Raw genomic sequence first — 22,336 nt, forward strand, 5'->3', positions numbered from 1 at the left:
ACCACAAGTCAAAATATCTCCCATTAGAGCATTTATCTGAAATGAAATCTGAATCCCAGAGGAGAATAATTCCCCTCCCAAAATACAAGTACTGAGCTGGCTCCGACAGAGGAGCACCCACTAATGAGTCAGAGTGATGAGCTCAGCCACTGCTCATACTGCCCACAAGATGCCCAGCCCAGTCCCCACCGCCCTGCGAAATTCCAGTTGTAAGAGGCACCCTTTAGCACATACGGGAACCTCTTGGAGGGCTTGTTAAAACTGGCTCCACCCCCTGAGTTTCTGATTTATGTAACTAACAAATTCTCACGTGTTGCTGATGTTGCTGCTCTAGGGAACCATACTTGAGAACCAATAATCCAGAACATCTTACAAACATTTGTTGTTCATTTTCATAATGGGAGGTCAGAAATGCATGCTGTGGAACAGAGGAAAATAGGAGTCATTTCATTCTGGATTGCTGGGTTTCTATGTATTTGTTGTACTTTTACTCCCTTTGTTTCCCATGTTGTTGATGCAATTTTAGCACTGTTAATGAAATTTTAACAATTTTCAGTAAAACCATTTTGCTTTCCTCTTTGAAAGAAAATGAAGGTTGAACAACAGGGAAAATGATATTTTGGATGAAATTAGTGTTTCTGATGTATCCATGATAGCCTTGCTTCTTCCATAACTGACAGTAGACATTATAGGGGGCATGTCAATTGAACTTTGATTTTCTTTTCAATCTTCAGAAAAACTTGTCAATTAAAAAGGTCCAGGTGATTTGTCAAGATTTACACAGGAACTATTTTTAAAAAAGCAGAAACAAGCAGGTCTGACCAGAAGAAATATTTTCTAACTCCAGTGATCACTTTTGATCATAAGCCTAACAAATAATGGGTCTGCCCAGGGAAGCTCAGGATTGCTGCTTACTGCATGTTGTTTCTGAAGTTCATCTTCTTTAGCTTCAAGCCTGAATGCAAGTGAGTTAAAAGAAAATGGATGATTTAAAACCTACATTTGTGGTTGATTATCCATTCTCCAAACTCCCTTCTCTTAGACATACACAAGTTGGGGAAAACTCACAGAGCATGAAGAGCTAATAAAATGAAATAATGCATAGTCATCAATATATTGATAACTGGAATTACTTAAGATTTGCAAGGACCACTGCAATGACAATATATTTTCTTATAATTTTACTTTTCCATGCTCAAAAAGCTTTATGAACTTTTTAAATGAATCTCTATAACATCCCTCTGAGGCAAATGAAGAACAGTTGTAATTATCCCCTTTTCACAGATGGATGAGTAGACACACAAAGGAGGGGACTGAATCATCCAGGAAGGAAACCCAGCTAAGGGCCCAAATAATTCTAATACTGTCTGCCTCTACGATCAATGCCATTTTCCTTTTTCCTTTTTTTTTTTTAACACGTTTTATTGATTTTTTACAGAGAGGAAGGGAGGATAGAGAGTTAGAAACATCGATGAGAGAGAAACATCGATCAGCTGACTCCTGCACACTCCCCACTGGGGATGTGCCCACAATCAAGGTACATGCCCTTGACCAGAATCGAACCTGGGACCCTTGAGTCCGCAGGCCGATGCTCTATCCACTGAACCAAACTGGTCAGGGCAATGCCATTTTCCTTTGATTCATAATAACGTGCTGTGCAAAAGTTTGAAGGCACTGTTATCATTCTTTAGTGATGTACCAAACTCTATGGAGACTTCTAAAGAGAGGACATGATGATGAGACTTGGTAAATATAGGCAGCAGCAGTGTATGTCTATGGAAACCCAAATTCAATTTCCTGTGTGGATAATATGATCAAGGTCCATCAATGCCGAATTCCATCAAGCACCTGATCAGCTGGCATCATGCTGTTATTTTCATAAGCGCACACATAAAGAGGGTAATGTTTAACTAATAAATATAATTGCAAGGCTGCAAACTTCCAAAAGTACCCAACATTTGGGAATTTTTTCTGCGTGACAATAGTTTTCAGTGCAACCGGCTTAGAAAATGGGCTGTGCCTGGCCAGAAGCCAGATGGCTAACACAAAAAAGCAGAACAACGACTCAAAACATGCACTGCAGACTCTTTTTCATATCATGCCATGTTTTACTAAGAGATTCATACTACAAAACTGCGTTCTTTAGGAATTATTAGTTTTAATAATCCCAACTTTTAAGCAATGGACAGAGACAGGTCCATAAACCAGAAGGCCTGGAAGGCTCGTCTGCCGACTTCCTTGAGGCTCCTCCATATCCCCTGTCAGGGGTCTTCAGCAGCAGCAGACGCCCCAGCTCTCCAGGGCCCTAGTCGTTCCTGCCCCTCACACACGTTCCCAGATGCCTCCATCCAGGGATCCTGAGGCCGCAGGGGATGAAAGGCCACTACGCCCCCAGAGCGGGGAACCTAAAAATACAAAGGTTTGGGGTTTTCCTTTTCTCTAAGAACTGTTCTTTACTAAGGGCAGTAAGTTTTGAAGTATGGAGTTCCCCTGTTCAAGGAGGAAGGGGCAGAAACAAACAAAGTTTCAAAAAAGGCAGACATTTCAAAATGGGTAACCTGCTATTCTAAAAATTTGCCTTAAATTTCAAAAAATAAAAATAAAGGGCATATCTGTGCAGTGTTCCTTCTAATACTTTAAAATTGAGAGGGTAACATGCTACATATACAATATGCCTGGCTGGTGTGGCTCTGTGGTTGAGCGTCAACCTGTGAACCAGGAGGTCACGGTTTAACTCCCCTTCAGGACACATTGCAGGCTCAATCCCCAGTAGGGGGAGTGCAGGAAGTAGCTGATCAATGAGTCTCTCTCATCATTGATGTCTCTATCTCTCTCTCCTTCTCCCTTCCTCTCTGAAATCAATAAAAAATATACTTTAAAAAAAGAAAGTAAAGAGAGAGAGAGAGAGAGAGAGAGAGAGAGAGAGAGAGAGAGAGAGAAGCATGAGAACAGATAAGCTCTCAGGCTGGGAGGGAAAAGGAGAGAACATGTTAGAATTCCGTAAGGGACCAGGACTATGCTGGTGGTAGGGCAACCTCTGCTGACTATTTAGCATCTTTCAGCTTGCAGCTATGACTACTGCTGTATCCATGATACCCTTTGGATACAAAATAAGGTCAGAGAAGACAAATATTGTCTTCAGTTTCTTAAGTAACTCCTATAAACACAACTAAAGCAGACTTACCTTCAAAGCCATCCAAAACAGACGTGGCTTTCAATAGCAAGACAGGCAGTGCCCAAAGAAATACATATTCTTCTAGGAAGGAAGAGAAAAGACCATGAAGTACTTTCTCTCTATCAAGTACTTTGTATGGAAGGAGCTTTCATATGTGGGTGTAATATTCATTTAATAAATTCTTCTTCAGAATCGTGCAAAGCACTGAGTTAGGTGCTAAGAATGTAAAAGGGATGGTCTGTGCCCTCGTGAATCTTATACTATAATAAAGGTAGATGTTTAAAAATAAACATAAGTGTGAGTTATTTGGTAGGTTGAAAATTTATCATCACAACCCAGATGTGCTGAAGGTGCCTTTATCTTTTCTAATGGAAACTTTGTTCTTTAGTCCCCTTTTTGCTGATAGAAGAAAAATTAACTCAGTCTTGCCTCTTGAGAAAAACAGATTTTTCACCTGCAGCTTTCCCACAGTCTGGGTTTGGCTGCTTATGTGTCTGTGTTATAGTTACAAGGCAACTTTAACATTAAGGAAAATGTTCCTGCATATTATTAGTCAAAAAAGTCAGAAGTACCCTAACCGGTTTGGCTCAGTGGATAGAGTGTCGGCCTGCGGACTGAAAGATCCCAGGCTCGATTCCGGTCAAGGGCATGTACCTTGGTTGCAGGCACATCCCCAGTGGAAGGTGTGCAGGAGTCAGCTGATCGATGTTTCTCTCTCATAAATGTTTCTAACTCTCTATCCGTCTCCCTTCCTCTCTGTAAAAAATCAATAAAATATAGTTAATAAAAAAAAAGTCAGGAGCGCATGAATGTAACTTTGTGCATAACTGAATTCTACATACATAGCACACAAACCATAGTTCCCAGCTCGGATTGGAAAAACATAAACTTGACAACTCTTGGTAATCATTTCCACGTTGGAACTTTTTCTCTTGTGACTAAGCACCAAGTCAAATTCAATTCTTCCTTCCTCTTGTCTTCTCTGTAGGGAGAAAGAACTAAGTTCCTGGGCCAGGGTCATCCCATATATCTGCTGTTCTTTACTCCGTCCTCTTTTTTTAACTGAGGTTGAGTCTATTTCTTCATTCTGCATTTGTCCTGATCTCATAGGCTTGTTGGAAAAACTCTATGGTCAGTCAGTCCTCCAGATAGAGAAGGGAGGGGAGACTCAGAGGAGACGAGAGTAGATTGTAGATACTAATGGGAGCTGAGAAGTTGCCCCTGATCAACTACACCTCAGGAGATGCATATATATGGCCCACCAAAGACCATGTGCGCAACTGCACTATACTAGCAGAAGCCAAGGCCACAGAGCCAGTTCACCACGAAGGTGTTTTGAGAGGATCAGATAACATTTGGGAAATGGTGTGTATAAAAACATGTAAAGTGTTAAATGTCAAACAGATGTTAATTACCATTATTATGACTGTGAGAATTTTTTAATGTCTTAAATATATTTAATAACATATAAGATTAAAAAATAAAACTTTGAAAGGGCTTATTACCAGAAACACCAATCAGAAAGGATATATGCACCTCTATGTTCATAGCAGCACAATTCACCATAGCTAAGATCTGGAAACAGCCTAAGTGCCCATCAGTAGATGAATGGATTAGAAAACTGTGATACATCTACACGATGGAATACTATGCTGCTCTAAAAAGGAAGGAACTCTTACCATTTGCAACAGCATGGATGGAACTGGAGAGCATTATGCTAAGTGAAATAAGCCAGTCAATAAAGGAAAAATACCACATGATCTCACTCATTCATGGATAATAGAGACCATTATAAACTTTTGAACAATAATAGATACAGAGGCAGAGCTGCCTCAAACAGATTTTCAAACTGCAGCGGGAAGGCCGGGGAGGGTTGGGGGGCAGGAGGTAGGGGGGTAAGAGATCAACCAAAGGACTTGTATGCATGCATATAAGCATAACCAATGGACATAAGACACTGGGGGATAGGGGAGGCTAGGGGACTGTCTAGGGCGGGGGGGAAAAAATGGACACATATGTAATACCCTTTGTAATACTTTAAGCAATAAAATAAAAAAATAAATAAAATAAAATATTTCTTCTAATTAAAAAAAAAAGAAAGAAAGAAAGGGCTTATTGTAAAAAGACATAAGAAGTGTGTAATGAAATAATGGATCTAAGTAATGATCATGAATGGCAGCTAAGACCACAGGTGAAAAGCTGAGGGAGAACTTTATAATAGTTGGATCAGGGTGACAATTCTTAAACTCACTGATGAAAGTTAATATAAAAAAGAGAGATAACCAGCCCTGGCCAGGTGGCTCAGTTGGTTGGAGCTTCGTCCCCTACACCGAAAGGTTGCAGTTTGATTCCTGGTCAGGGCACATACCTAGGTTGTAGATTCAATCCCCGGTTGAGGTGCACACGGAAGACAACCGATCAATGTTTTTTCTTCTCTCTCTCTCTCTCTCTCTTCTTCTCTCTAAAAAGCATTAAGCATATTCTTGGGTGAGGATGAGAGAGAGAGAGAGAGAGAGAGAGAGAGAGAGAGAGAGAGAGATAGCCAGATATATATGTGTTCTGATGGAAACATATAACCCCATTTATCCATTTATGATGAAAAATTAAATCTAATCAAGACTGTCAGCCTAACTCTAGTTTTTAGGGGACAGAGGTACACTAACCTGTCAAACAAACCACGAGATGGAATCAGCCAAATCCAGAATCTGAGTATAATTATAAGACAAATGATTTGGTTTCTTCAATAAATTCCAAGATAAGGGGGAGAGGGAAAATTAAGATTTTTTAAATATTTAAGGAGAATGTATAAAATGTATTGTCTAGCCCTAGCTAGTTTGGCTCAGTGGATAGAGCATCAGCCTGTGGACTGAAGAGTCCCAGGGGGGTTGTGCAGGAAGCAGCTGATCAATGATTCTCTCTCATCATTGGTGTCTCTGTCTCTCTCTCCCTCTCCCTTCCTCTCTGAAATCAATAAAAATATTTTTTAAATAAATAAATAAAATGTATTGTCTAGAGACTTTGTTTGACTTGACTTGAACAAACCAATTGATTTTTAAAATATAGGGGAACTTTGAATATTGACTGGATTATTTAGTGATAATAAGGGATTATTGCTATTACTTAAATGGGCTATAGCACTGTGGGGGTTTTTTAGGCCTTATATATTAGCAATGCAAATGGAAATGTTTACACCTGAAATGATATATTTATGTTTAGTTTAAAAAATTTAGTGTGGCAGGGAAGTGGGGCATATAGATGAAACAAGACTGGTTATGAGTCAGTAATTAGTGAAGCCAGGTGATATGTACATGAGATGTTATTATAATATTCTATTTTTGTATGTGTCAATTTTTCTATAATGGAAAAGGTTTAGGAGGAAAGGGGAAACAAGATGCACCAATTGAAAACAGTGTCTGAAGCTGAAAATATTATTACTCTGAAATTGAAAATAATCCAGCTAAGTTTCATTTTCTGTGTGTAAAATGAAAATACATTGCAAATGTGCTCTTAAAAAAGACAGTCAGAACCACTGGGGATTTGTTATTTTTTGTTTCTTTCTTGTTTAATTTAGGAATTAAGAACTTAAAAAAAACCTACATAACTTTAATTTAATTGTTATTAACAACTGTTCACTGAGCGTACACTAAGTGCTAAACTTGCATTTTGCTGTATATATTTGTGGAATTTTAGCGATAGTATAAAACCAGCTGGGGATACAAGGAGACCAAGAAATTATAAATCAGTGCAGGATAACACTGTATGTAACAAAACTAGCTAGCTACCCTCTAGAGATTTGTACTTCCCTTCCAGAGAATATGGTTTTAGGGGATGCAACAACTTCAAAAATACAATGAAAAGACAAAACGGACATCATCCAGAACTACAGGAAGGCTGGCTGAGGGGAAATTCTACAACTAGAAGGAAAGAGAAAAGCACACTGACCCAGAGGAGCTGCGGAAGTAAAGTGCAGAGGTACGGAGGCTCGTGCGCACGCGCGGAAAGGGGCTAGCACCTGAGGACGTTGCTGTCTTTTTGAATCAGGAGGGAGTCACAAGCTCCCGACTGCTCTGAACTCCGGTTCCGGGAAGTCTCTGGGGACCCAGGACTCATACGGGGAGAAACTGGACTGTCTGGCAGCAGGCAGAACTCGGAACTTGAGGGCGGCTTTCCCTCAGAGGTGCTTGCAGTAATTATCGGGACACTGAGATGCGTGGTCCCTTAGGGCAGGGCTGAGGACCAGCCATAGCTGCTTGCTCCGCCCTTTGATTCCCTGAGACCCCGCCCCACCCAGGCTGCGGCAGAGGCTTTTGCATATGAATGCCCTGGCCCTTTGCAACCTGAAAATTACCTAACAAATTGCAGCTGGGCCAGACAGACCCAGAACTTCCAAGAGAAGGCCCAAGGCCCCACAGCAGCTTGCATTGCTTCACAGCTGGGCCTCATCAGGGCACCTCCAAACTCCAAAAAAGGAAGGGGAATCTGCAGTTCTCTTCGTAGCTCCTGCTGGGTAACCTCAGGCAGAGGCTAAATTAGCATCTCCTTAGATCCAAGAGCCAGTGTACCCAGTTGTCAGAGGGGAACCATCCGGATTACAACTCCTCAGATCCATAAGTGACACACTCAGGGTGCAGACTCAGTGAGCACCAAAGCCCCACTGAAGCAAGTCTTACCCCAGAAGGGTGTCTCCAGCACAGAAGTTCTCCCACTGCAGACACAGCTGATTCTCACAGCCAATTGGCCTGGAGGTCAATTCCTCCCAGTGATCCTACAACAATCAAGGCATAACTACAACAAGACTGTGCACAAAGCCCACAAGGGGGTGCACCAAGAGTGTCCACCTCAGGTAACTGGGGAGGCTGAGCCACTGGGCCCTTCAGGACACCTAGCACACAAAACCACTCTACCAACACAGGGAAGCATAAAAAATGCGGAGACAAAGAAACAGGTCACAAATGACAGAAATGGAGGAAAGCAAATGACTGGATATAGAGTTCAAGGCCACGTTTATAAGGTTTTTCAAGAATTTTATGGAAACCGCCAATAAATTTAGTGAGACCCTGGAGGATATGAAAAAAGACCAACTAGAAATTAAGCATACACTGACTGAAATGAAGAATAATATACAGAGATCCAACAGCAGACAAGAGGATCCCAAGAATCAAGTCAAAGACTGAAATACAAAGAAACAAAAAATACCCAACCGAAAAAGAAAAAAGAAAAAAGATTCCAAAAATATGAAGATAGTGTAAGGAGCCTCTGGGACAACTTCAAGCGTACCAACATCAGAATTATAGGGGTACCTGAAGAAGAGAGAGGGCAAGATATTGAAAACCTATTTGAAGAAATAATGACAGAAAACTTCCCCTACCTGGTGAAAGAAATAGACGTACAAGTCCAGGAAGCACAGAGAACCCCAAACAAAAGGAACCCAAAGAGGACCACACCAAGACACATCATAATTAAAATGCCAAGAGCAAAAGACAAAGAGAGAATCTTAAAAGCAGCAAGAGAAAGACAGTCAGTTACCTACAAGGGAGTACCCATACGACTGTCAGCTGATTTCTCAACAGAAACCATGCAGGCCAGAAGAGAGTGGCAAGAAATATTCAAAGTGATGAATAGCAAGAACCTACAACCAAGATTACTTTTTCCAGCAAAGCTATCATTCAGAATAGAAGGTCACATAAAGAGCTTCACAGATAAGAAAAAGCTAAAGGAGTTCATCACCACCAAGCCAGCATTATATGAAATGCTGAAAGGTATTCTTTAAGAAGAGGAAGAAGAAAAAGGAACTCTTACCATTTGCCACAGCATGGATGGAACTGGAGAGTGGATAAATACCACATGATCTCACTCATTTGTGGAATATAATGAACAACATAAATTGATGAACAAGGACTGATCCAGAGACGGAGAGGCATTGATTGGACTGTCGGGCCTTGGAGGGAAGGTAGGGGAGGGTGGGGGTAAGGGGGAAAGATCAACCAAAGGACTTATATGCAAGCATATAGGCCTAACCAATGGACACGGACAACGGGGGGGGGGGGGGGGTGAGGGCATGAGGGGAGGGGTAGGGGGTAACGTGGGGATAAGGACACATATGTAATACCTTAATCAATAAAAAAATATTTTTAAAGAATAAAGGGAACAAAAGTGAATTAAAGAAATCAGGGAAAAGCTAACGAATAGGATAAAATGTACCTTTTCATTGTGATCAATTTTATAAGAAAGCCAAATGGCCAATTTTGAATTCTCCCGAATCATGGTGTTTTTGGACACACATTCCCAGCTTCTGAATTAAGCGCTTCAGTAAGATTTTGTGTACTACTTGAATACTTATATTCACAATGGTTGCAATAGAAAAATCAACACATTGACCTCGATTTTAATATCCATCAAAGCAGTAATCAAGGTAAATGTGACTGAAGGCTTCATTTGAAAAACAAAGGGAAGGGCCGAAAAACTCAGTAGATAGAAGCGAGGTTGTTCGGGGAAAGAAGTGTCTTATCGCAATGGAGAGATGATGTTTCGGGAACTGAAAATAAAGATACCATCATTAGTGGGACGCACACCTGCCCATAATGAAGTATTTGTCTCAAAATAGATTTTCTCTGAGCCTTAAACCTACATTCTGCTGTGTCCCTGAGGATATCACAGGATGGCCTATTTTCACTTGTTAATCCCAGTCCTAAAAGCTAATCTTTTACTTTGCCTGTTAAAGGATAGTTTAAATTGGTATGGATTGCAAAACTAGACATGTATTAATATATCTTTTATGGCCCTGACCTAGCAGAGCATGAGAAGCATCTGGGGTATGAAATAAATGCAGAGTGGTGCTCAAAAGGGATTATATTTTAAATTGCAAATGCAACATTGATTTAGTTTCTGTTTTGCAGATTCTTTTAATTCTACAAAGAAGAAAACCGCTTGCAATATTGAACCACTCTTGTCTGCAGTCTGTAAACATAAGGAATCTTAAGTCAATGGTCTTAATCAATTTAGCACATTTCCATCCCTTTTTCGAGATGTAAATTCAATATCCTGCCACTACAACCTTGCCCGCAGTCTTAACATATAGGTTGCAATGTTCTAAAAGATAATACTGGAATTTCACCTAGTTAACCTCATTTGAATGCAAGTACTTCAAGAACATATTTATTTAGGAATTAAATTGTTTGTCTGTTACACGAATTGTCAAGATATATTTATGAAATAGGACTCTGCAAACAAATCATTAATCTAGAAGAGCCTTGGACATGACATTCTGAAAAAATAATTTACTTGCCATTTAAAACATAAATATAACTTCCCTTCCACGGTTTCGCTGGGCTGGGTTGGTCATGCATGGTGATGGTGGCGCTGAGCGGGAGCCAGCCTGGGGAGTCGTGAGGTAACTGTGTCTGCTGGTGAGTGGCTCAGAGGCCCTGTGGGCATGCGGGCTCACGGTGGGGCACTTCCGCCCGCTGTGCAGTAGCATTAGCCAGGGTGCCACAGACTCAAATACATGGCTCCCTCCCATTCCTTAGTCTTAGGGTCGGTCTTAGAAAGAATTACTGAGCTACTTGGTGTGGGCACAGAGGAGGTACAGGACCCAAAAGGAATAAGAAAGGGTACTGTTTCATACACATATTTATCTCACTTTATCCTCACAACTACTCTAATAGTTACTGTTATCACCCCTTTTGCACAAATAAGGAAATGGAATGTCAGAGAAATTAAATAATTTGTCTAAAGCCACCAGCTAGTCCGTATTCAAACCTGGACTTAAAACCGGGACTGTAAAACCCTGTGTCTACCCATCACACTACAGAAATGGATCTCAGCCTGAGTGCCCAGGGAAGCTCCCCAGAGGAATCAAGACTGGAAACGGGCAGTAAAGGTTGCAGGGATTGGATGAACAGGGAGAAAAGGCGCGACCTGTCTAGAGGGACGAGCAGAAGAGAAAGGACAGAAGCGGAACGCCCGTTTCTGGAACAGTGAGGGAACCAGCCTCGCAGGGTTAATAGGTCATTCTATTTGGAATAATAACGTAGGATTTTTGCTCTTGAAAGTACATTCATATCAAAAAAAGAAAATACATCCATATCCATCTCATAGACATAGATCCTCAGAACAGATCTTTCAATGAGGGAAAAGTTATTATAATCCCTCTTTGCATGTATACAGAAATAAAAGTTCAAGAAGATAAGTGATGCCTCCATCACATACCCCTCCCACCTTAGGGCCTTTGTATATATTGCTCCTTCTGCCTGGAAAGTACTTCCTCTCCTCTATCCACCCATCAGCTCAGTTTAACCTTGACTTCCTCAGAGAGTCTTAACTGACTTCCGCCTTCATCAAATCCCTCTCTCGTGTCTATACTCATTGAACCATCTCCTTTGCAGGATTCATCATATTTATTCTACTTGTTAGTGGAAATATATGCAAAAAGATTAAATCATTGAATAAACAAATTAATAGGACCCAGCTCTGCCTAGGGTTATTGCTCATACATTTTCCACATTATTATACTATTTATAAAAGGTACAATTGAAAGAGCTGAGGCTATTTTACCTGGGAATGAGAAACTTTAGGCGAGAAGACCTGACAGTTGTCTTCAAATGTCTGAAGAACTATCATGTTGAAGGATTAGACATATTCTGCATAACTCCAGAGGGCAGAACAAAGACAAACGGGGTGAACGTCTAGGGAAGCAGATTTCATTACAGCATAAGGAAGTGAAATATGTAACAATGAGACCTGTCCAAATTTGAACTGGGCTGGCTTTTAAGGAGGTGAGTGTTCAAACAAAGGCCGAGGAACACCTGTCAGGCTGTTGTAGCGGAAATTCCTATTCTGGATGGGAAATTTTTAGCTACTTAATATGCTTCTCTAGCTCTGGCAGGGACTTGAAAGCAAAATTGAATTTTATTTGAACTGACCTCAAAAAGAGAGAGCTGCAATGAATAATTGTTCTTATGATGCCCTACTAGCATTGGACCCTTTAAGAAATACATCTGCAACTGTGGGTGGCCACTTCAGTGCCATCGCTGAGGCCTTTAAGAGCTAGCATTCCAACAGCAGTCAGGGATGTGCAGCTGCCACTGTGACTAAACAGCAGGGAACACTCCAGTGGACAAGGGATGGTTCCAGGGTCATCCCCTCCTCCAAGCAGAATCTCCCTGTCCCCACCCTCGGTCCACATACACACAAACACATGTCTACGCTGGAAGCTACCGCGGATGTGCTGACAGATCTTGTTCCAAACTATTATTGGAAGCTGCCCTTTTCCCAGCTACTTAGGCAACCCCCTGTGCTGAGCACCACTTTACAGCAATGCTTCTCTTCATGCAGACACTCAGATCATGAAAGAGACATTGGGAGAGAAGAAAACTAAAAATCATCTTTTTAATACATTCATTTCGATCTTAAATTCACACACACACACACACACACACACACACGATTTTAGAAAATTATGTGGATGCTGAAAACTAGGAATTCTGAGTTAGAAATTGATGTCTAAGGATGCTAATAGTGAGCTTGCAGATCTCTAATTTTATTTTCAGCAGGCACAGGCCTGGGCCAACAAGGGCAGTTTTTCTTTAGAAAAATGTAATCTGAGTATCAAAGAACCAGTTTGCAAATTTTGGAATTCAACCCATTTGTGGACAATCCAATTCAACATATTGTAATGTTAAAATTATAAGTTATCCTTAATCACTTATATTTCAAACCACAGTGTCCATTTTGTTTAAAAGATATCTGGTAATCCAATCATCAAATATTTATTAAATGCCTACTACGTGCCAAGCACTATGGTAGGCACTGATTATAGGGAAGTAAACAAAATAGATATGATCTCCGATGTTACAGGTTTATAATCTAATTTAGAAAATAAATTATAAACACCAAGTTAATACATAACACAAATTGTGACAACATGAAGGAAAAGACATACTCCTAAAATCACAGTAGACTTTTCTGAGGAAGAGACATTTCACTGAGAAATTAAGAATAAGTGAAAATTACCCTTCTGAGGGGTTAGAGAAAGGACATTCCTGGCAAAAGGCATGTCCCAAAGCTCTGTAATAAAAAATAATTTGATTCCTTCAAGAAATGGAAAGAAAGCCAATATGAGCAACCAGGAAAAGCCTCGAGATGACACTGAGAAGATTGCAAGGGCACAGCTTGCAGAGCCTTGAAGATTGAAGGTTACTCTAAATACAATGGAAAGCCCAGCTGGCGAGGCTCAGTGGTTGAGCAACACTATGAACCAGGAGGTCATGGTTCGATTCCCGGTCAGGGCATAAGGCCGAGTTGCGGCCAAGTTGCTGGGGCAAGAGGCAGCCAGCCAATGATTCTCTCTCATCATTGATGTTTCTATCTCTCCTTCTCCCTTCCTCTCTGAAATCAGTAAAAATATACTTTTAAAAATAAATTCAATAAGAAGCCCAACAAGAGGGGAGTGATGTAATTCACATTTTTAAAATGATTATTCAAAAGGTCAGATGTGGAAAATGGATTAGGTGGAGGCAAAAATCATGTCTCTTTCTATATAAACTCCCCATTCACAAAATGACAACTTCCAATTTATAAACATATTAATGTAGCATTTTAGAGTTATTTCTTTTAAGTAATTATAAAACTTTAACATCCCACACATTTTGTTTGTTTACTAACCAACTCTCTCCTAAGGAAACATACTATTGCTAAATGAATGAAAACTGATGAGATCTTTTCTATTCAGGCAGTATAAATTCTAACTTACTAGTACATTGAAAAGGAAGACAAATTACTTTTTCCAAGACAGAGGAAGGAATAAAAATAAATGCCTTTTCATGTAATGCTGCATTCAGAACATTGTCTCTATTTTACAATCAGGGGAAACTGTGCGCTTCACTGAGGATGCTGGGACAGAAACAGCTAGAATTAGACATTCTCCATGAGTGGCTATTTCTGTTTCTGTTACCCAGTGACTATTTCTTTCTGTGGAGCATGTAGGAGCCGGCAGCCAGTCCTCTGCATCATTTTCATCAAAGTTAAGTGTAGACTGCCAGCAAAATCAAATATGTGTAACTGGGTAACACAATAATACTTTGAAAAATAATGTGCTCTTCTATTACTGCTGTGAGAACAGGACCCATGGCCTGGTTAGTTCTGGGCGGGAGGGGGAGGAAACTAGTACATCTTCAAGAAGGACTACAAAGGCAAAAGTAATACTTGGCTCCTGGCATTCACAATAGGATCTTGCAGCAATCCAGGCTATCTTCCAAATTCCCTCCCCACTTTCTAAGCAGCCCCAAAGGGTCCAATCACACAGTTTTGCTTGTTTGTTATGTGATTTATTTTCTTTTTTTCTTCTTTTTCTTATAAGCCAATCTCTCTGACTTTAAAACCAATGGTATATGTACTATATAAATAGATTCTGTTAAAATACACTTTTTTATTTCAGGACAGCTTTAGATTTACAGAATAACCACAAAAGCTAGTATAGAGAGTTAGATATTCTGCACCAGGGTTTTCCTATAATGAATGTCTTACATTAGTAGGGTACATTTGTTAAAATAATGAACTAATAGTGATATACTATTATTACAGTCCTTACTCTATTCAGATTTGCTCAGTTGTTATATGATGTTGATGTGAAAGTTGATGCTTTTATGGAAATAGGATATTACATTAGGAAAAGTAAAAGAAAAGCTTACTTCTTTTAATCCCAGAGGGTTGTGGAAATGTGTGTGTGTGTAAAGGAGATAGAGGTAGAGATAAAGATAGAGATAGAGATAGAGATAGAGATAGAGATAGAGATAGAGATAGAGATAGAGATAGAGATAGAGATAGAGATAGAGGTAGAGGTAGAGGTAGAGATAGAGATAGAGATAGAGATAGAGATAGAGATAGAGATAGAGAAAGAGGTAGAGATAGAGATAGAGGTAGAGATAGAGGTAGAGATAGAGGTAGAGATAGAGATAGAGGTAGAGATAGAGGTAGAGAGAGAGAGACCAAGAGAAAAGAAGTCAGTGAATTTCATTAAATCTGTGGTTCTCAAACTGTAATGTGCCTCAAGTGACCTGGAATGCTTGTTAAAATACGGTTGCTGGGCTCCACCCCGTTTCTGACTCAGTAGGTCTGGAGTAGTCCTCAAGAATTTGCATTTCTCACAAGTTCCCAGGTGATGCTGATGCTGCTGTCTCAGTGAGAACCACAGTTTGCAATAAATGTAAGTAATCCCAAAGGCAAAGGAGTTCCTTGTCCTTGATCTTCATGCAGTGCCCTAGAAAGAGATCATCTCTAAGACTGACCCCTGCTTCAAATCTCCCCACCTCATCCCTCCTCAATGGATATTTGTTACTTATTCTGATATTCAAATATATTAGCCGCATCCCTCTCCCATTTATATTAGGGCATCTTCTTAAGGAGAGAAACAGGTTGGGTCAGGGCATCTCAGAGATTGACCAGTTTTTCCTAGGAAAACATAGCATTACCTAAAGGACAGTTTAAATTCCCAAACCTAACTATTCTTAAACCATATTGGACACATAGTCAAATTTCTTTCTCTTTCATTTACCTCTCCAATAAGCATGTCAGGCTTCATAAGGCCTTCTGCTTCCCTATTTCCTGTTGGTATGGTGGTGAGCCATCTTCAGCAGTGTGAATGATAAAGACTATACCTTCAAGAATGGCAAAGCCTAAAAACAGAAGGAGCCTCAGACCCAGACACTATCAAGTCACCTTACAGATACTGGATTTTACTTATTTAAGTCATTGTATATTGGACTTACTTAATACAACAGTCTAATCAGTATCCCAGCCAATACAAATGGAGTGAGAAATATGAGTGGTGTGGGAATAATACATAAATTCATTGCAGTGCAGTGCTTTAAATGCGCAAACACATATTTCCTGTTATATTTTCTACGCTGTTTGTCACTGATTCACCCAAGATTTAAATTAGATCAGTCCTTTAATGTTTCACTCTTCTTATTTCCAGTCTTCCTTCTCTTTTTGGACTGTTCTTTGTCTATCATCATTGCATTTATTCAGGTCTAGCAATCTACGTAATTTCACCTCATGTTTTATAAACGTTTCTTCTACAGTGGCTTTAGAGTTGTTACAATTTGCTCAGGCATTTTTTAAAAACCTTTTAATATATTCAAATATCAGAATAAGTAACAAATATCCAAAAGAGTATACTTGTTTTTGTCATTATCAATTTTTTACTTCCTGGTGACTTAATAGATATGATATTGATTATGGTGATAATGTGAAAATTATATCCAGCTGAATCTTGGGACAACATACCTAAGAATATAAGCATGTATTTACTTAGATATACATATTTATCTTTATTTATTTACATATATATCCCCTAAATTTTTAATTTGTATGTATGTATGTATATAATAGACACAAAGATAACTTCTATTGAATATAAAACCCTATAAAATATGTTTAAAATCCTTTTATTTAGTAGTTAAATATTTTAATCAGGTTTGTCTCTTCATAAACTCAATACATATTCATATAATGTTAAATATTCTTAATACTTTTACCAAAATAATGTATTACAGGTAATAAAAATAACCTCCCAAGCATTGCCACTCAGACTGTAGGACACTATATCAATTCCATCCTCAGTGAATACCAATTTTGAAATATTTTTGGTTATTTATAGAAATCACAATCCCTCAGAATACAAATCATTCAAAACAACCAGTAAACATTCTAAATTCCTTTCTGAACTGTCAGATCATTAACTTAGTTTAGCCAAGATAAAACAATTTGAAAAATGAATGTACATCACAGTTTATCTCTCTTCGGAGCCAATTAATGTAATACTATTTTGTATTTCTTCCATTGAAAGCACCAATAGTCAGGAAGTCCTTTTTCCAAACAAACAAAAAAGTACAGCTTTAAAATTAAAATAGATGGCATCATCATTTTTACAAAATTATAAAAACATGTCAAATTTTATTTAAAACATTTTGGAGTACTTTTAAATATAGTTTGGAAGAAAGGAATAAGTGAATGTGTTCTATTAAGCTCAAATGCTTCAGGAAACCACAAGATAATCTTTTACTCATCATAGAGATGGGATAAGAAGCCATGACTAGGAGACTGAAACAATGAAACTTTATGACCAGCTACCAGAAGACAGCAAAGCCAGAGACATATGCATTGCCTGGGAGCCAGTTTTCAAGACAGAACCAGTAGTCAAGAGTCAAGAGAACCATCGTGAGTTAAGGAGCACACACATACAGTTCAAAACAAGTCTTGAGTGACACGGAACAGAGTCCAAAGCAAGGCACAAAATCAAGAATCAAAACAAGAATTCAGAATCATGCATATGGAGCACACACTGTCCTACCCATTGGTCATTTAAGTAGATCTAGTTGCAGCAAGATAGTGTCTGTTCTCATGTGTGGGATATAAAACTGAAACTCGTGGACCCAGACGGCAGTGTGGTGGTTACCAGAGGGAAGGGGTAGGGATAGGCATGGAGAGGCCCTAATAGATGGTGATAGAAGATGGTTTGACTTTGGGTGGTGGGCACACAGTGCAATAACACAGATTTTGTATCATAAAAATGTACACTTGAATCCTATATGATCCTATTAACCAATGTTACACCAATAAATTTAATTAAATTGATGAATTAAATGTTTTAAAAAAAGAATAGTGTGTGTTACCTGCATGTGAATTAGTCCTAGCCATTCCTTCCACCGCAGTGGCCTCCCAGATACTGGGGACTACACATACCATTCATTTTTCCCACTATCCATCAGTTGGGACTTCAGAAGGAAAGTCAGACTGGCTACAGACTAAATAAGAACTTATATTTTCTTTTCATGTCTGAGTTGCAGTGTGAGTTAAATTTCCACCCTGCTACAGTAGCTATTGGCTGGACTTCAAGCAGAATTAAAGGGCAAAGCAAGTCTGAAATTAGGCATGGGAATGTTCAGCTAGCCAGAGCTAGGAGATAAAATGAAATGGAAAAATACACACACACACACACAAAAGCAAACAAACAAACAAACACCACATACCTTTTTTCTTTTTCACAGCTTTGTTCACATATAATTCACATGCTGTACAATTCACCCAGTTAAAGTGTATAATTCAATGACTTATAAAATATTTAGACTTGTACATTCCTCACCACAATCAATTTTAGAACAACTTTATTACCTCAAAAAGAAACTGTACTCCCCTTAGCCGTCACTCGAGGAAACCACTAATCTACTTTCTGTCTTTATAGATTTGCCTATCTGAACATTTCATAGAAATAGACTCATACAATAAGTTTTTTTTAAACTAGTTTCTTTCATTTAGCATGTTTTCAATGTTCATCCATGTTGTAGCATGTATCAGTACTTCATTCCTTTTCATTGCTAAATAATACTCCCTTTTATGGACATGACAGATTTTATTTATTTATTTATCAGCTAATGGACATTTAAATTATTTCCACTCTTGGGCTATTATGAATAATGTTTCAATAAATATTCTTGTATAAGCTCTTGTGTGGCCATATGTTTGTACTTCTCTTGAGTATATACTTAGAAGTGAAATTGCTGAATTATATGGTAATTCTATGTTTAACTATTTGAAGAACTGCCAAACTGTTTTTCCAAAGTGGTTATACCATTTTCCATTCCCACCAGCAGTGTAGGAATGGAATATAGATTCCAATTTCTCCACATTCTTGCCAATAGTTGTTATTATCACTCTTTTTTAAAAAACATATATTTTATTGATTTTTTACAGAGAGGAAGAGAGAGGGATAGAGAGCTAGAAACATCGATGAGAGAGAAACATCGGTCAGCTGCCTCCTGCACACCCCCAGACTGGGGATGTGCCCGCAACCAAGGTACATGCCCTTGACCAGAATCAAACCCGGGACCCTTCAGTCTGCAGGCTGATGCTCTATCCACTGAGCCAAACTGGTCAGGGCTATCACTCTTTTTTTATTATAACATCTCACCCTCTATTTGAAAATCTCAAACAGATCTTCTAGATCTTTGGATCTGGACATTGAACCAGCTCCCTGGTTAGAGAAGCCTACTTACAAAAGGCAAAATCCTGAGCACAGACATGCCTAATGAACAAGAAGGAAAGAAAAGACCAGAGTTGTTTGGATATGCGTGGGGATATGTGGGGGAAGGGGCCGGGAGAAGGTGACCATATGAAATTGCCAATAGTCAACCATTTTTTGGCCTACAAAAACAGTACATTCATATGATTCAATCTAATACAAAATAATTCCCATGGTGTGTAGAATTAATGTTTAGGACTTATAGGTGAATTAGTTAGATAAATAGTTGGGGTGAGTAGGAAGAGCCTTGCAGTGCCTTCTAAGTTTCAACTTTATCCCATGGGTGATAGAGAAGTCAATTCACAAAGTAATTTCTGACAAATGGCAAATAAATGTATTTTTTAATGTTTGAAACATTTTAGGTTCAAAAGAAAACTCTACATTCTTTTCAGTACCCCAAAGAAAAAATATTTAATGATAACATTCAATATTAATAAGGACTCAGGGAAACTGACTGCTCTTATATATAAACTGGAAAGACTTTTCTGGAAGGCAATCTGAATACCCTATGACCAAGCATTCTTCTTCTAGGAATTAATTCCAAGGAAATAGTCATACATACTAAAAAAAAAAAAAAAAAAAAAAAAAAAAAGTTTAGCCACCAGGATATCCTTAAAGTCCAAAAATATCAAGTTGATTAAATAAATAATGAACCATCTTATACAGCTACATTAAATATTTAGATAAATATGTAACAACATGGAAATGTTCATGAAATTTTGGTATATGAAAAAAATAGGTTATAAAAATATGTGTGTAAGTCAGGGCTCTTAAGAACTACATCAAACTGACTAGGCTTGAATTTCAAAGCCGCCATTTACAGTCATTTGACTGATCAAGTAACTTAACATCTCTGTAATTCAGTTTTAATATCCATAAAATGGGGATGATACCATAATGTACATTATAGGATTGTTGTAATAATTAAATGAGTTAATACACATAAAGCACTTTGAAATTTGCCTGACACGTATTTTAAACAGTAAGCCACTTATATAAGAGTTATTTACTGTTAGAATTTGTTGTCAGTAAATTAAGTCAATTTTTAAGCTAATTAAAGAAGCAAAGGTGGAGAGACAAAACACTGGGCAAGAACTGTACCCAAAACATTCCGCAGAGCTGGTCCTGTGAAGTTACCACCGCAGCTGCCAAGCACTGACCCCATGGCTTGTACTCAGATGCTGGACACTGCACACTGCCATGGTACAGCTGTCTCTGCTGCCACTGGAAACCGGACGCAGCTGCCATCGCCACCATCCCCTGGCCAGAATGGATTCTGCGTCATTCCTGCTGCTTTGAGTCACCAGCTCCTGAATCAAAGTCTAGAGAGGATGCATCTGCGTGGCTGCACCCAGTCCCCAGTTCCCAGATGTCAGGGAGGTTGAGAAAAGAGCACTGAGTGTTTTTATCATATAGAAAAAGCAGATTCTACTTTACAAGACAGAGGATTCAACACAGAGAGCAAATTTACACACGGGCAACAAAAGAAAGATATAAATGATTCTTTTGTGGTTTAAAAATACAGGTATAGCCTAAATAGCTAGTGACATGCAAAGAAAAAAGGACTAAAAGAATATGCATCAAAGTGTTAATGATTAATTGTGAATGGACCATTACGGTTGATTTGAATTTTTTTTATCTCCTCTGTGACTTTCCAAATCTTCTATGGCATGGGAAAGACCTATCCTCTTTTAAAGCAAGACTGGACAATATCAGATCTCTATTTTGAAAAAGAATTGAGTTTTTCTTAGAAGTAGCCATGGAATGGGAAGTGAAAGACTAGGCTCAGGTGGTCATTGTTACCCTAGAGCAGGCCCTTGCTACTCAAAGGTGGTCAACAGACAGCAACATCAGCTTGACTCAGAGGCATTTAGAAATGTAAAATTTCAGACCCCAGCTCCAATCTACTGAAAGCAAACACGATTCATCAAGAGATATTCTAGAAGTATAAGCAGCAAGGCTTGACAATTAACAATATGAAAAAAAGTCATGAACTTTGGAAGCATTTCCAAACTTGAAAGAAGGCAGGGTCATTAACAATAATGAATTACTAAAACAGGATCCAGTTTTAATGGAAAAAGATAAATTTGGTTTTAAACACATGAGATTTGAGAATTTGAAAAATGGCCAGATGGATATACTCAGCCTGGGAAATGTAAAACTGGTAGCCAATAAGAAATGTCAAGATTTGGTTTACAAATTTAAGAGTAATCTAAAGAATGGAGATAATAGAAGCCACAAGAACATGCAGAGCAAGAAAAGAGTTCCAAACAAGATTTTTTAATAAGACCTATCTGCTGGAAACAGGAGAGAAAGAGAAATAAGACAATAGACGGCCACTACTAAGATCATCAGGAGACTATAGTGTCAAAGAAAGCAAAGAACAGATGTTTCATTATTATTCAATTCTTTCCTCCTTTCATGCCAAACTAGGAGTGGTTTACACGATTATACTTGCTCTAAACAGGATAGTGATGAATTAATGGAGATCTTAATTCTTAAGACATAGAAGGACTAAAATATTTGGAGCAGGGTAGAAGAGAACACTGTAACTTGGATGTTATAGCAACAACATCCAAGGTCTCATCATCAGAAGGTATTCAAAGTTTTGTGGCTTTTTAAAAAGTTGTGATGAAAACTGCAATTTTTACAGTGTTGCGAATCAAATAAGACCATGACTTATCTTTGTTTCATTCATTCATTCATTCATTCATTCATTCAACAAACATTTGCTGAGCACTTCTATAAGCCAGCCACTCTTCTGGATGTTGACAAAACAGTTACAGATCAGACAAAGCCCTTTGCCCTTCTAGGGCTCATATTCTGGAGAGGGAGACAGATAATAAACAGAAGAAATAAGTCAACATTTTATGTTAGATGTTGATAATTATTATGGAAGGAAGGGGTAAAGGGGTGGTTTCAGAGTTGTAATTTTACGGTAAAAGAGGTGATAGGGAAGATACCACAGGGAAAATGAGTAGACCTAAAAGAGGTGAGGAAGCCACTCATGCAGATGTTTGAAGGAAGCACATTCCAGGATAAGGCTGAAGTGGACATGGTGTGGTCAAGGAGGCCAGTGTGGC

The 22,336-nt window shown here is 38.8% G+C and overlaps 1 long non-coding RNA gene across 1 annotated transcript; it reads right to left on the minus strand.

Annotated features, from left to right (window-relative positions):
* Positions 1-2,093: 2,093 nt before the first annotated feature.
* Positions 2,094-20,480, minus strand: LOC118665675. The gene is made up of 3 exons (XR_004970732.1): positions 20,355-20,480; positions 3,185-3,256; positions 2,094-2,405 (listed from the first exon to the last, which is right to left on the minus strand). It is a non-coding gene; the product is annotated as an uncharacterized LOC118665675 (long non-coding RNA).
* Between the last annotated feature and the right edge of the window lie 1,856 nt (positions 20,481-22,336).

Source organism: Myotis myotis, unplaced genomic scaffold (genome assembly GCF_014108235.1).
Source record: "Myotis myotis isolate mMyoMyo1 unplaced genomic scaffold, mMyoMyo1.p scaffold_m19_p_11, whole genome shotgun sequence".
Classification (NCBI taxonomy): Eukaryota; Metazoa; Chordata; class Mammalia; order Chiroptera; family Vespertilionidae; genus Myotis; species Myotis myotis.